At 30.5% G+C, this 12,628-nt stretch overlaps 1 protein-coding gene across 3 annotated transcripts in view; it reads right to left on the bottom strand.

Moving 5' to 3' along the window:
- The window catches only part of LOC111620969 (alpha-1,3-mannosyl-glycoprotein 4-beta-N-acetylglucosaminyltransferase B-like), a 171,390-nt gene that overhangs the window by 102,377 nt on the left and 56,385 nt on the right, over positions 1–12,628 (bottom strand). The window contains exon 1 of one of the 3 annotated variants that reach the window (XM_023364705.1): positions 4,400–4,519. The exons of the other annotated variants lie outside the window; for them this stretch is intronic. The gene's annotated coding sequence lies outside the window, so the exon portion shown is untranslated. Of the gene's footprint in view, positions 1–4,399; positions 4,520–12,628 lie in introns of those variants that run through there. 3 annotated transcript variants of the gene reach the window in all.

Here is a 12,628-nt window from a genome sequence, read left to right as displayed (position 1 = left end):
TTCACTGATTTATAAGATCTAAATCTACTAAAAATAGTTTGTATTTCAAAGATTCATTTATTTATTCTATTTTCGAAAATACATTATTTTTTTATTCAAATGTTTTCATGTTTAAAAATTTAAATTGAAACTCGAAGTAAATTTCTTCGATTAACAAGTTTATCATATTCAAAACCAATCTGAGATTTGGAAAAATTCTCATAGTTAATGGAAGAATTGATAAATTTTCACACAGTAAATTACTTTCTTGCGTGATTCTAAAGATTTTTCTTCAAAAACTAATTCAAAAATACGAAAATCATTTATAAAATTTCCTTCTAAACTTTCTCTATTTCGAACTTCTCAAGAATAATTTCCATAGATTTTAATCTATTCGTAAAGAGAATAAAGCGTATGAAATTCAAACGAAATTTTAAATAGGATACATATAAATTATTTTATATTCAAATTTATAACATATTCATTCAATTTGTTAATAAATAACACCAACGTTAAAACGAAGTGTCCACGGATTCACGGGATAAAGCCACGCAACATATGATGGATTTGACAAAGGGAGATGCTTCTAGAGAGGAGTTTCTAAAGAAAATTGACACCTATTTAAGTGTTAGAGACGTAAAGGACCCGGAAACCTACACGTTATTGAGGTACGAACCCGCGACACCCTACCAGTGTTTAGTTTTTCTGTCCACTCGGTCAGTGGTGAGTAATTTTAGAGAAGCATAAATTCTATTCATCCTTCTGAAATTACAGCAACTGGACATAAATTTTACATCTTTTTTTTATGTTGAAAGAATGAATTATAAACTTTTAAACGTCCCAACTTTGTATTGTATTTATCTAAACTTGTCTCTTTAATCTTTGGCAAGAATAATTTCATGCGACACGAGAATTATAGCATATTTTATCAACAAGTAGAGAAGTCGATTCTTTCTGTAGAGAATTATGAAAATTTTCATTCCTTTATTCTTCTTTAAGTACTAGTTTTATATTATGCAGCGAGTTTAGGATCATCAATCAAACTATTCGAGGCTCAATGCCAAAAAAAAAGAGAAAAACTCCAGGTGAATCGTGAATGGAATATTTTTAAGAATATCGAAAATCAATTAATTCTCTTCAGGATAGAAAAAAACACAACTCGATATTTAAATAGAAAAATGGCCTCTCAATTTATAGATCTAGAAGAGAAATTGCCTAATTAATTTTTTTGTGTAGAAGACACTAAGTGACGTTTGTGTGAAAGAGTAAAGTGGTTATTTCTATAAGAAAAACAAGAATAAAATTAAAACGTTAATGAGTAAAAGATAACAGACACATGCTCTAACAGAAGAAATGAATACTTCATAGAATAATACAGTAATTCTTATTGATAATTGTAATGTAACTCTATCCAGTAACGTACTCATAGAATGGCTCAGGAGATTCTGGAGATCCTTTGTAAATAAATAAATGAAGAAAAAGTCAAATAAATACACGAAAAAGACACTTAAACATGTATATATATTCGCCGATTAGTGACCAAATGGATAAAACCCTCTGTTGGTCGTGGGTTCGCTCCTAGCGAAACAATCTATACAGAAACTATATTATTATTGTAAATTTAAAAAATCCGATCGTAGGTGGTTTATTGAATGTTACGAAGTACAGTTTAAATCGAGCCAGATATGAATTTTATTACGATTATAATGCAGAAGTGTAAATCTTCAACGGCTAATAACAATAGAAAATGCAAGTACGAAATATTGCTTACAGCCTACACACAATCTAACACACATGGAAAATGCAAAGAAATTTCAATTATCTCCAGTTATTTCTTGCAATTTTTGTAAAGTTTTTCACTCGAAAATTATTATTTTTTTTTTATTTCTGAAATGGATTGTTACATAAAACACAATTCTTCAATTATAACAGAGAATTTTAACACATACTTCGAGCGAAAATTGGCGACCCTTCATTAATATTCATAAGGATAATTGTTAATGATCGTGTTACATTGTCGACAAAGATTACAATATTCTAAATAAAAAATAAAATTGTAAATGCTAATAACGAGTAAAATCTTCGTTATATCAGACCCCACTCGAAATTCGACAAGACTCCCTGTAATTTTTCACCTCCTCGACCTTTAACCTCCAAAATTTAACAATACAAATGCCCTTATAACACAAACCTAAAAATGCAAAGATCATTGGGAGGTGGAAATATTTTGATCGTGGCCATACTTCACATCTTCGAATGCAAAAAAATTAATTATATTTGCATATAATTTTGTACAAATAGGCCTAATAAAATTATGAAAAAAGTTAGAAGGAAAGAAGAAAGACAAATAGAATCTTCCATCTTTACTTTCTGAATAGAATTCAGCACAATTCGGATGCATTAAGCATTTTTTAAAAAAAATATAATGGAGTTTTGGTAAGAACAAAATGGAAAAGTAATGACACTTACGACTTCCTTTACGTTTTCCGATGAATCTGTTCCTAAAAAATGACGTGAAGGTAGAAACAAGCAACTGTTAAGACAGAAAAAAAATGGAGGATGAAGGAAAGATTCGAGCTTTAAATATGTTAATATAATAGAGAATAGATTTTATTATTGAACAATTCAGTTGTTAAGGAAAGGTAAAAAAAATTTTACGTCATGTCAGGTATAAAAATACGCTATTAATGCAATGGATTATGAAAAACTTCTATCTTCACACTTATTGGAAAGCCCTTCATCTTGAGAATGGAGTTATATATATGAAAATCGAGACCAGATATGGAAAGTAAATATATAAAAATCGAGACTAGACATGGAAAGGTAAATACACGAAAATCGAGACCAGATATGGAAAGAGTAGAAATCGGATTTCTAATTAACTATATACGAACTTCCTGCCTCGTTGTGTTGTAAAATAAATGTGAAAACGGAATTTCAGCATGCCTTACTTTAATTACTGTATATAAACGGAAAGACTTTTGTTTAACGAAACATCTCAGTTACTATAATACTATACTATAATGAGACTTCTTTAATATAATCAATAAATGAACGAGTAAACTATAAAAGATGATAAGATTATCTTCGATAAAGTCTTTACTAATCTTACTATTGTTTAAAACAGCCAAATTAAGGTCTCTTGATAATTCTACACCAATTAAGTTGGAAAAATACAGGGTGATCGTAGTCGAAGAACAGGTGTTCAGAGCTGTATGTAGAAAAACCATTCGACAAATATCAATCAAATTCTATATAAATGTTGTTTGACCAATACTTCTTTATACACAGAGTCCTAAACACCTACTGTACGTATACATTTAAGTGGTAGTATCATAAAAACCTGTATAAAACAGCAGTGTATGTAAATACTATAGTATAGTCTCACATAAATCTTTATTCCTGTAAATCCTAATATTTAAAAAGTCGTATTATATGATTCTTTTAAATGCTATAACTTCTTTTTCCTTTCAAAACGCACTTTATGACTTTTCTTTTATTAATTATAAATTACAGATGTACAACACATGTTATCTACTGTAACTACCTGCTATAAAAGACTCGAAGCTGTGTTTTTATTAAGTATAACGAGTATAAATGTAGAAGTAGAATTAATTAAACACGATAATTTATAACCGAATCCACTTAAATTCGAATTAATTAAAAAATATATATATACCGAAGACTTTCATTAACTAATTGAGATACTTTAATTAATGTGGAAGGAGTAAACTGAATAAAAAATAATTAAAGTATCAAGTAATGTCTACTGGAAGTCTGTTTCCTGTATTTCTTAGAGGAAACATTACTCTGATTTCTTAGAAAAAAATAAGGAACCTATCGAATTTCTTTCTTGATAATCTGATCATAAACACTAAAAACGATTAAATTAAACGTGTTTAAAATAATTTAATTATATTAACGCAAATACTTCTAATAATGGCCACCTGCCAACAACGGTCACCTGTAAATAACGGCCAATTTTTCGTATTTCTATCCGTTCAGAGGATTGACTACAGTCCTGTATACAGATGAATATCGACATTAACTGTGTTTCCAATTGCATAATTAACACAAAATGTATCAAGTTTCCAACATTATTTGATATATTCACTTATATGTTTACAGGTAACATCGTAATTAACCTAGTCCAACTTGTTTCAGTTAACACATATAAGGAACAAATTATTAAGTTATTGATGCTAAAATTATAATTTAGAAATAGATAATGAGTGGATAACATTACTGAACACTGGATGTGGGTTCGTACCCGACCAACATCCCAGTTTTTTTCAGGTCCAACTCGTAAGAAGCCCATCTAACAAGGATTAGTGTGACGAAACAGACACTTTAAGTATTCTGTTTGTTCCTCGTCTTTAGACTTATCAATAGATTATCATCAGAAAAATAATACACTTACCAACAATAAATAAGAGTGAGGTTCATTAAAGTAGCACCAGATATCCAGATGACACTTGTCTACACAATAGTAGTGTCAATGCTTAAAGATAACATCTTCCTAAACGTTCACACAAGCAACTGACACACCAGATCGGTGTGTCGATACTGAAACGTTCAGCGCCCTCTAGCAGTATTTTTTGGCTTATATACGTCACACAAAAAAGGCCATATTCCGCGATTTTAAAAAGTACCTTCTTTGGCTTCGTGTTACTTCCTGATGGTGACAAATGCACAGGAAAGAGGGTGATTGTTTAGAAAAAGAGAGAGACGAATGAAAATAGAGGAGAAGATAAAGAGGAGTATTGAATAACAGTTAGATAAAGAAGAAATCAAGACTTCTATATAGAGAAGAGCAAAAGGAAAATCTGTAAGTATCAACAAATAAAGCAAATAAATGTAACAATTTTACGAATTTTATTTATTTCATATTTAATTAGTCTATTTTAAGTATAATCTCTACATGCAGACATGAAAGGAATGTAATAGAGATACGATCCGAATCCCTGTCATAAAGGTGAATAAGATGTTTCCTTTCCATCAGTGTTTGAAGGAATACGGCAAAGCAACAAGAGCAATCCTAGATGGACTTTTTATAGGGAAACTGACTCCCCTATTCGAGTACTAGACACGTAAAGTAAGTAAAAATGGTTCCTATTTAAATTCAGGCACGTAAATAAACGCAGAAATTCCACGCAGTTATCCCGTTTGTGAGGTGTGAACCCGCGACTAGCAACTAGTGTGCCTGTATTTTTATCTTCTTGCAATTTACTGTACTTTATGATGATGAAGAAAAAGATACACGTGGAAGAAGATTCTTCAATAGATATAATATGATTATATCTATTGAAGAATCTTCTTCGGTATTCTTCGGTATTCAATATTTTTCTACTCGTTTCCTTCCTTAAAATTAAAGATTCTTCTCATGTGAGAGAAGAAATTCCTTTATTTTTCCCTTTTCTTCTTATGGAAATAAACTTAGACGAAAGTGAAACCCCCAAAATATAATAATTTATACCAAGAATTTAGGAACAATTACTGTTTTAACTTACTCAAACTTTTAATTAAATACCACACATTTAAAAAAATAAATTTGAGTATCTTAAACGAACAAATTGGAATGTAAACGAATTAAAATCAATTCAAAATGGCCACATTTTAAATAATTCATTTTCGAAGAATGGGAGATCAAATTATTGAAAATTTGAATGAAATTTATCGTTTCAATTAAATCGCATTGTATAACAGACAATTAATGTAACAATACGAAATATAATTCACTAAATATCATAACTGATCAAGTTTATTACCTTGTTTCAGATATTTGCATTAATTAAGGCAAATTTAATACCCAAATACAATAATATTAATCTGTTACGAGCTTCTATAAACAATATTATTATTATCAATTGTCATTCGTGCTTCATATACTTAACTTATGCAAATTTAATAACTTCAAAGCATTGTATATTGTTGGGGATGTCTCCAGAATGGAAAGGAATTGAAGAAAACGTATAAAGATATGATAGAAAGAAAATAAGGTATTATCCTACCGCTCTGGGAATACGAGACCGAATCCGAACGGGTACAAAAACACCAGAGATTGTTCGGTGAGTGGTCCGATATCCGGGGCTGACCACACCCCGAAAAATTCCCTCATCAAACAGCCTAGTCGACTCATTGAAAAATTTTCACACCGCCTTTCTAGACCACCCTCCCTCGAAAAATTCCCTCATTAACATGCCTGGACAACTCTCAAAAGATTTCCTTACCATCTTCCTGGATTACCCCTCTCGGAGTGGATGAAACCACTGAACAATACAATGGTAGATGGTCGTGGGTTCGCACCTGTCCATCGCGCTGGCTACGTGTAGTTTTCTAGGTTTTCTTCACATTAGTTACACATAAAAAGAGACCAGTTTCGCATAGAAGTTTTTCTCCAATTAACTTCCTCGATCCTCAAGGGATCTTCATAAACAGAAAGTGAACCAGAAACACTTAATTCTGATAATATAGTATATGGCTCACTTCTATTGATAATATATGGCTTACTGTCACGCAATTAATTATAAAGGTTCGAGATATCAAGAAATGCGACAACAAACTAATCCAACCCCTTTAAAACTAAATTTGAATTAATCAAGTGACTGATAAATAGAAGTACCAAGGATGCTAATTTAGCATTATTCATTTACTAGTGTTAAAGTTGCGTGACGTATCTATTGATCGTACGATTTACGAGATTGACAATGCAAGAAACTCTCCCTACACACGATAAAAATGAGAAAAATCCAGATGATTACACCAACAGGTGCGAACCCGCGACCAGATTTTTATCATTATTCGACTTTACCTAAGTGAAGGGAAAATTACTGTAGAAAACCAAATATGTATCTGGTCTCGATTTTCATCTATTTAACTCTGTTCTGGAGATTAAGGACAGATAGATCTTTAAATTCCCATCACAGTAGATATTTATAGGTCTGCAATTTTCAAATTCCAGACCTATACACTCCTACTATTGTTGGTCGGCTTGTCTGTACTTCGTTTAGATAGAGAACGTACTAAAGATAAAAGAAAATCGAGGCCAGATATGGAAAGCTTAGTTAAATTTAATTATTTTTAAAACTTGGTTTTAAAATAGTTTAAATATCTTATTTTTAGGTTTATAAATGGGTTTAATGTATAAAATTAATGACAGAAATTTATCAACTTTAACGATACCTTTACAAATTGTTGTTCTAATTAATCCTTTATTGGATCGATTCAACTATTAGAAGAATCGATGCAAACCTTTCTGTAATTAAAAAAAAGTAATGAAATATGAAATTCTCTCATTATCCTCTTCATTCCTCTTTGCAACCTTCGAGGAATTCCAATTATTCTTGTGAAGATAGTCTAGCTTTGTATCTTCTTACTTAAATGATAAAGCTAATATCAAATTATGAAAGGAATTAGTATACAATTAGCTCACAATACTTAATTTAATGATGTACAATTATCATTATCATACTTTCATTTTTAAGTATTAGTTAAGAATGCATAAAGATAGACCTTTCACTGAATTTAATTATGGTTTTGTTAATATAATCAAAATGATATTTAATGAAATAGAAAACAGTACGTTTTCATTCGAATTCCGGGTACGAAAACCTCAAAAATTTTCTGGAATGCCAGGCCACTAAGAAGGCCTTTTAAATCATAAGCACCATAAGTATGACACAGGAAGGTCTTGTATATCATATCTATGGTGAGTATGATTTGAAAGGCCCTCTTATTACTTACAGGGGTAAAAATAGTTGAAAAAAAACTTCGACCTATTAAAGCAAGAACCCGTTCTGTTCACCAGAGCAGCCGGAAAGGAATAAATCCTGGATTAAAGCTTAATCTTGATGTGTTGTCCAGTATTGTCCAGGGGGATACCTCCTGGACAACATGTGGACGATCTGCCAAGATCATCCACGTGTTACGTTGCCATATAGAAACGTGAAAATGCGGTGTTTTCAACACGTATCTAACATCTAAATAGAGACCAGTTTCTCTATATTCCCGGGATACACTACCTTCAGCAGCATGCCCTTGTATTGCGAGCCGCATTCCATACAAACATATGGTTCAAACAACCCAACCAATCAAGTGGTCAATCCTGTTGATGAGGTGCGAACCCACGACCAACTCAAGTACTAGCGTTCAGTGATTTTATCTAATAAGCAACTGAAACAACAAACTAATTAATTACTCCNGAAAGACGGCTTGAGATTATATCCAATAAGGGACAACACATTGATTACTGAAAAATAAACTTTCTGCAAATAAAATTTTCAATTATTTTGGATAGAATTTGTTACAACCTAATAATTTCATTGATATAGATTAGAAGAATAACATATTTGCAATAACATATTTGGAAGAAAATGAAAATGTTGTATAAGATTAAAAGAATTTCAATAGAAATCATTTGAAAGTAAAATTTTTGAAATTTATATAAAATCTAAAAAACTTTTCTTGCACATTAGTGATTGGTTGTGTGTTCAAGTAAACATGACGTAGGAAGGAAATGTGTGACAACAACATAAATCTCTTGAGCATCAAAGTGACAAGAAGAATAAATGTGGCGAAAAATGTTGAAGATCGACTCTCTCACCAGAAGATAAAGTTGAGGGTGGAACGTAAGTCGTGACGTGAATAAACATTGTGTTCTTGTCGTATATATTCTGAATCTCAGCTGTAAATGGCTAGACGTAAAGTAAGCCGATTTGGCAAGTTAAATCTTTATGGCATCATGCTTTGAGTTTAAAATTTTATATATAAAATTTAAATATTAACTTAAATTTTCAAGTTTTTATCTCAAGGGAATATTGACAAGTTGCTCAAATTATATATTTTCTACACGTAAAATATGAATTTATTATGACATCGTCACAGTGTTGAGCTGAAATTTTTAATATATCTAATTTAAAAAATATGCTCTCCACCTCAAATTAATAGTGGCTTGCCCCTGTACATCATACTTTTCCTGTTAACAAGAGTGTCATGTTGGTCTCCTATCTGTTCCTAAGAAAATATTTGAATTGAAATCACGTGACTTCCGGTGCAGATAGGGTGTTAATACATAGTTAATCTGGGCCTTCTATCCCTACTCCTTCCAGATCTATTTTCAGTTTTCATCTATTTCAGAGAATAATGAAGGACAGACACACAGATGGAGAGATGAACTGACGCCTGTGGGAATTTATAGCCCAAAAATTTCACCAGGAATGTAGTAACTATAGAAAATACAATTGTATTAAACAAAAGAAATCCTCTTAACAACTGTGAGGAAAGAAACAAGAGAATCCTCAGCTTATAAAAAAAATAATCATCTGAGAGATTAAAGTCACTACCCGTTTTCGAGTGCAGCATCAGAACTTCTGCAGGGACCCTCTTACCTCTGTCAATGAATAAAGAAGGCTTTGAATACGACAAACAGTATGCAAGAGTTCACAGTTCGTTTCTAGTGTAGTGGTAAAGGGGTGACTACGTTTGTACTCTTTAGGAGCAACTTATTAAACTTTCTGCATTCTATCGACTAATCCTAGAAAATAAATTGTGACTTTATGGCTACTGAAGAATTATTTTATCGATTCCGCCAGATATACTTGATTTTTAGAGCTTTCCCTTGTTTTTCCCTTGTACAAATTCCGTCTTGCTGATTGTTTTCAATTCATTTTCTAACAATATAAAGCTATATTGTATACAAATATATGAATATTGGATTGTCTTTCACTAAATCCTCTTCACTTATTACTAGAACTGTGACATCTAGGCACTGAATATAAATAGTTAAAAAAATTGTGTATATTTTATTCTAAAGTAATCTGCAATTTTTGTATTTGAAACTTCGATCAATATTCCCCAAATATTCTCTGTTTTCTTAAATTTCTAAGTAATATAGACCTATACACAGACCTATACATTCCCATTGTCATTCAATCCGTCTCTCTGCCCATTAATCTCAGGGTTAGATAGATGACCAGCATGACTCGATTGTTAACAGAAGTGTGATGTACAGGAGCAAGACGACAGTAAAATCGAGACCAGATACGAACTGATAGTAAATAATTGCTGGTATAAAGTTAAATTTCTTAATTGATTAAAATGAAATTTGCATTAATTAACGAGATAAAGATATTTTTACAAATCGCATTTGTTTCGAATTATAAATATTGCGTGTTCTTTTATACATTGACACGCGAAACGAATTTCTAGAACAAAGGAATTGTACAATAATTCCTTTTAATCTCTTAATTTAATTAAAATCTGAAAGAATTATTCAATTATTGATTTCTAAATTTAAAAAAATAATAGAAAACAATTAACTGAAAGAGATAAAAACAGATGGAGAATGTTTCTTCAACAGTTGGGTGTAGCTTATACATTAATTTTTTAAAGTAAAATACTACTTTTTGAATTAAATTAATTATCAAAATCCCTTCCAATATCAATATATTTTTTCTATTTCTGTAATTGATACATTTATAGAATTTAATTAACATAAAAGTGAGAAGATTACACGAAGTAACTCTTATAGTTTTTATTCAATGGATTCACATCCACTGAATCTTCTTTATCCTTTGAAATTAACAAATGATTGAAGGAGATCTCCATCCTTTACAACTATTCAAAGTTAATAATGGAATTAGCCTGAAAATATTTCCAAGATTACAAGTTTCGATTCAATATAAACCTGTGTAAGAAAGTCACAGTAGTTCCAACTCGTTTAATGAAGCCATTAAAGCATTACGTGATATTCTTATAAAGAGAAATATATACAAATTATGCATTAATTTACTTTCAAAATGAGTTTTCCGAACACAGTCGAACCTCCAATAATAGCCACCTGTATACGGCGACCAATGATTAAAAGCATACGAAATAATCACCAAACAACGGTCACCTTTTTTTAATGTTCCCTTTAGTGAATGTCGTTTAGAAGTTTGACCGTGCATCAATATAAATAAGAGACTTCTCGAAATCGCTTTGCAACAAGCGAAATTTCAGAAAATATTTCTATTATTGATAGTTTAATTGAAATAATTTAAAATTAAATGGATCTAGAACAAATTAGACGATTAAAAAATAAGGTAGAAGTCGCCATTACCTTTTATCTAGAAGAAGAAAGGAGAACAAAAATGAAGTGAGAAGAAGAAAAAGAAAAGAAAGAAAAACATCAAGTGAAATGTGAGGCAATTATTAAGAGGAAAATGAAATGACTGTTAGAGGTTGGAGCAATTACTTCCATTTGATGAGATTCTCTGAACAAATGCTACAACTTTTTCTACAGTAGAGCCTATAAAAAGACTTTTATTTGATAGAAAATTGCATAATATTTTATAATTAATGAGTACTTATTTATTGTGATATCGTCACAATGCCGGGCAGCAATTTTTAATCATCGTTCAATTTTAAAAAAATCAAGTAAAGTCCAGTCTTACGTTGTTAATGAGGACTTCCGGCTCCTAAGTTTAACCTTATCTGGCCTCGATTTTAATCTAACTCAGTTCTCGAGATTAACGAAGGACAGGCAGGAAGACAGTCGACAGTGGAAATGTGTAGGTCTGAAATTTGAAAACTGCAATGTAATGAAATTTAATTTTAAATTAAACAAATAAGATCCACTTTCGTCTTTGGATCTCTTTTATTGCTTCAATATTTTTCGGTTTATCTAATAAAACGTAAATTGCTAGTTTGAATGGTTATTCAAAGAAGTTCTTTATGGAATTCCGAAGAAATATTCGCAAATTAAACGAAATTTATGGAATAATTATTCATTCAAATCGATCAAGAAATATGCCATAAAGTATTTTGTCTTTCCGTTGGACGAGGAAGAATCCCAAAAGTAAGTTTACTCTTGAGGAAAGGTTTTATTCCAACAAAAATTGATGAAAAATCTAATTAAATAACACTCTTGTTTAAGTTTAAAGAGAGATTAGAGCCAAATTCTTTGTTTTTAAAAATCCAAAGTCTTGATTTTTGCAGTCAATATTAAATTTTTCCTAAGGGAAATAAATTATGAAGAAACTTTGTGAATGGAATTTTCAAACGGATTTCAAAAAAACGAATTAAAATCTATAATAATTGACATTGGTTATCTCTAATCATTAGAAGTTCTGAACTTTAATCCTATATATTAAATCATAAATTATTTTAATTTACGTTTATTAATATCAAAAGTCGAGATATTTGTAATTTGGAATGTTAATTAAACAATAAAATTTTGTACGATTAATTTAATTAAGATTAGAGTCAAATATATATATGAAGAATGTTAACTTGTGCAATAGAAAATTATCATCTGTTTCTCCTTCTTCCTTATTTTATTCTGTTTTTCCCTATTTCTTCCCTACTTCCCCCACTTCAATCTTTGTCTTTCTATTAATTTCTTTCTTATTAATTGCCCTTTCATAAATATTAAAAATTGGTTCTACGAATCATGTGATCATATACACTCAATTTAATTCAAAAATTATCATTATCATAAATTTATTCTTAGAAATATAATGGAATCATTTATATCAAGCAGAGGAATGTTTTCTAAAGTAACAGAAAATCTAAGTATTGATAGGAAAGATCAGAAACATCTGCTAAAGAAGGAAGAAGAAGAAGAGTAAAGAAAGTATTTAGATAGGAAGAGGAATGTCAATAAATCAAA

The sequence above is a fragment of the Centruroides sculpturatus genome, unplaced genomic scaffold (assembly GCF_000671375.1).
Source record: "Centruroides sculpturatus isolate CEXI.00-Female unplaced genomic scaffold, Cexi_2.0 scaffold146, whole genome shotgun sequence".
In the NCBI taxonomy this organism is placed as follows: domain Eukaryota; kingdom Metazoa; phylum Arthropoda; class Arachnida; order Scorpiones; family Buthidae; genus Centruroides; species Centruroides sculpturatus.
Note: the sequence above shows the minus strand (reverse complement) of the source record. Positions and strands in the feature narration are given on the sequence as shown.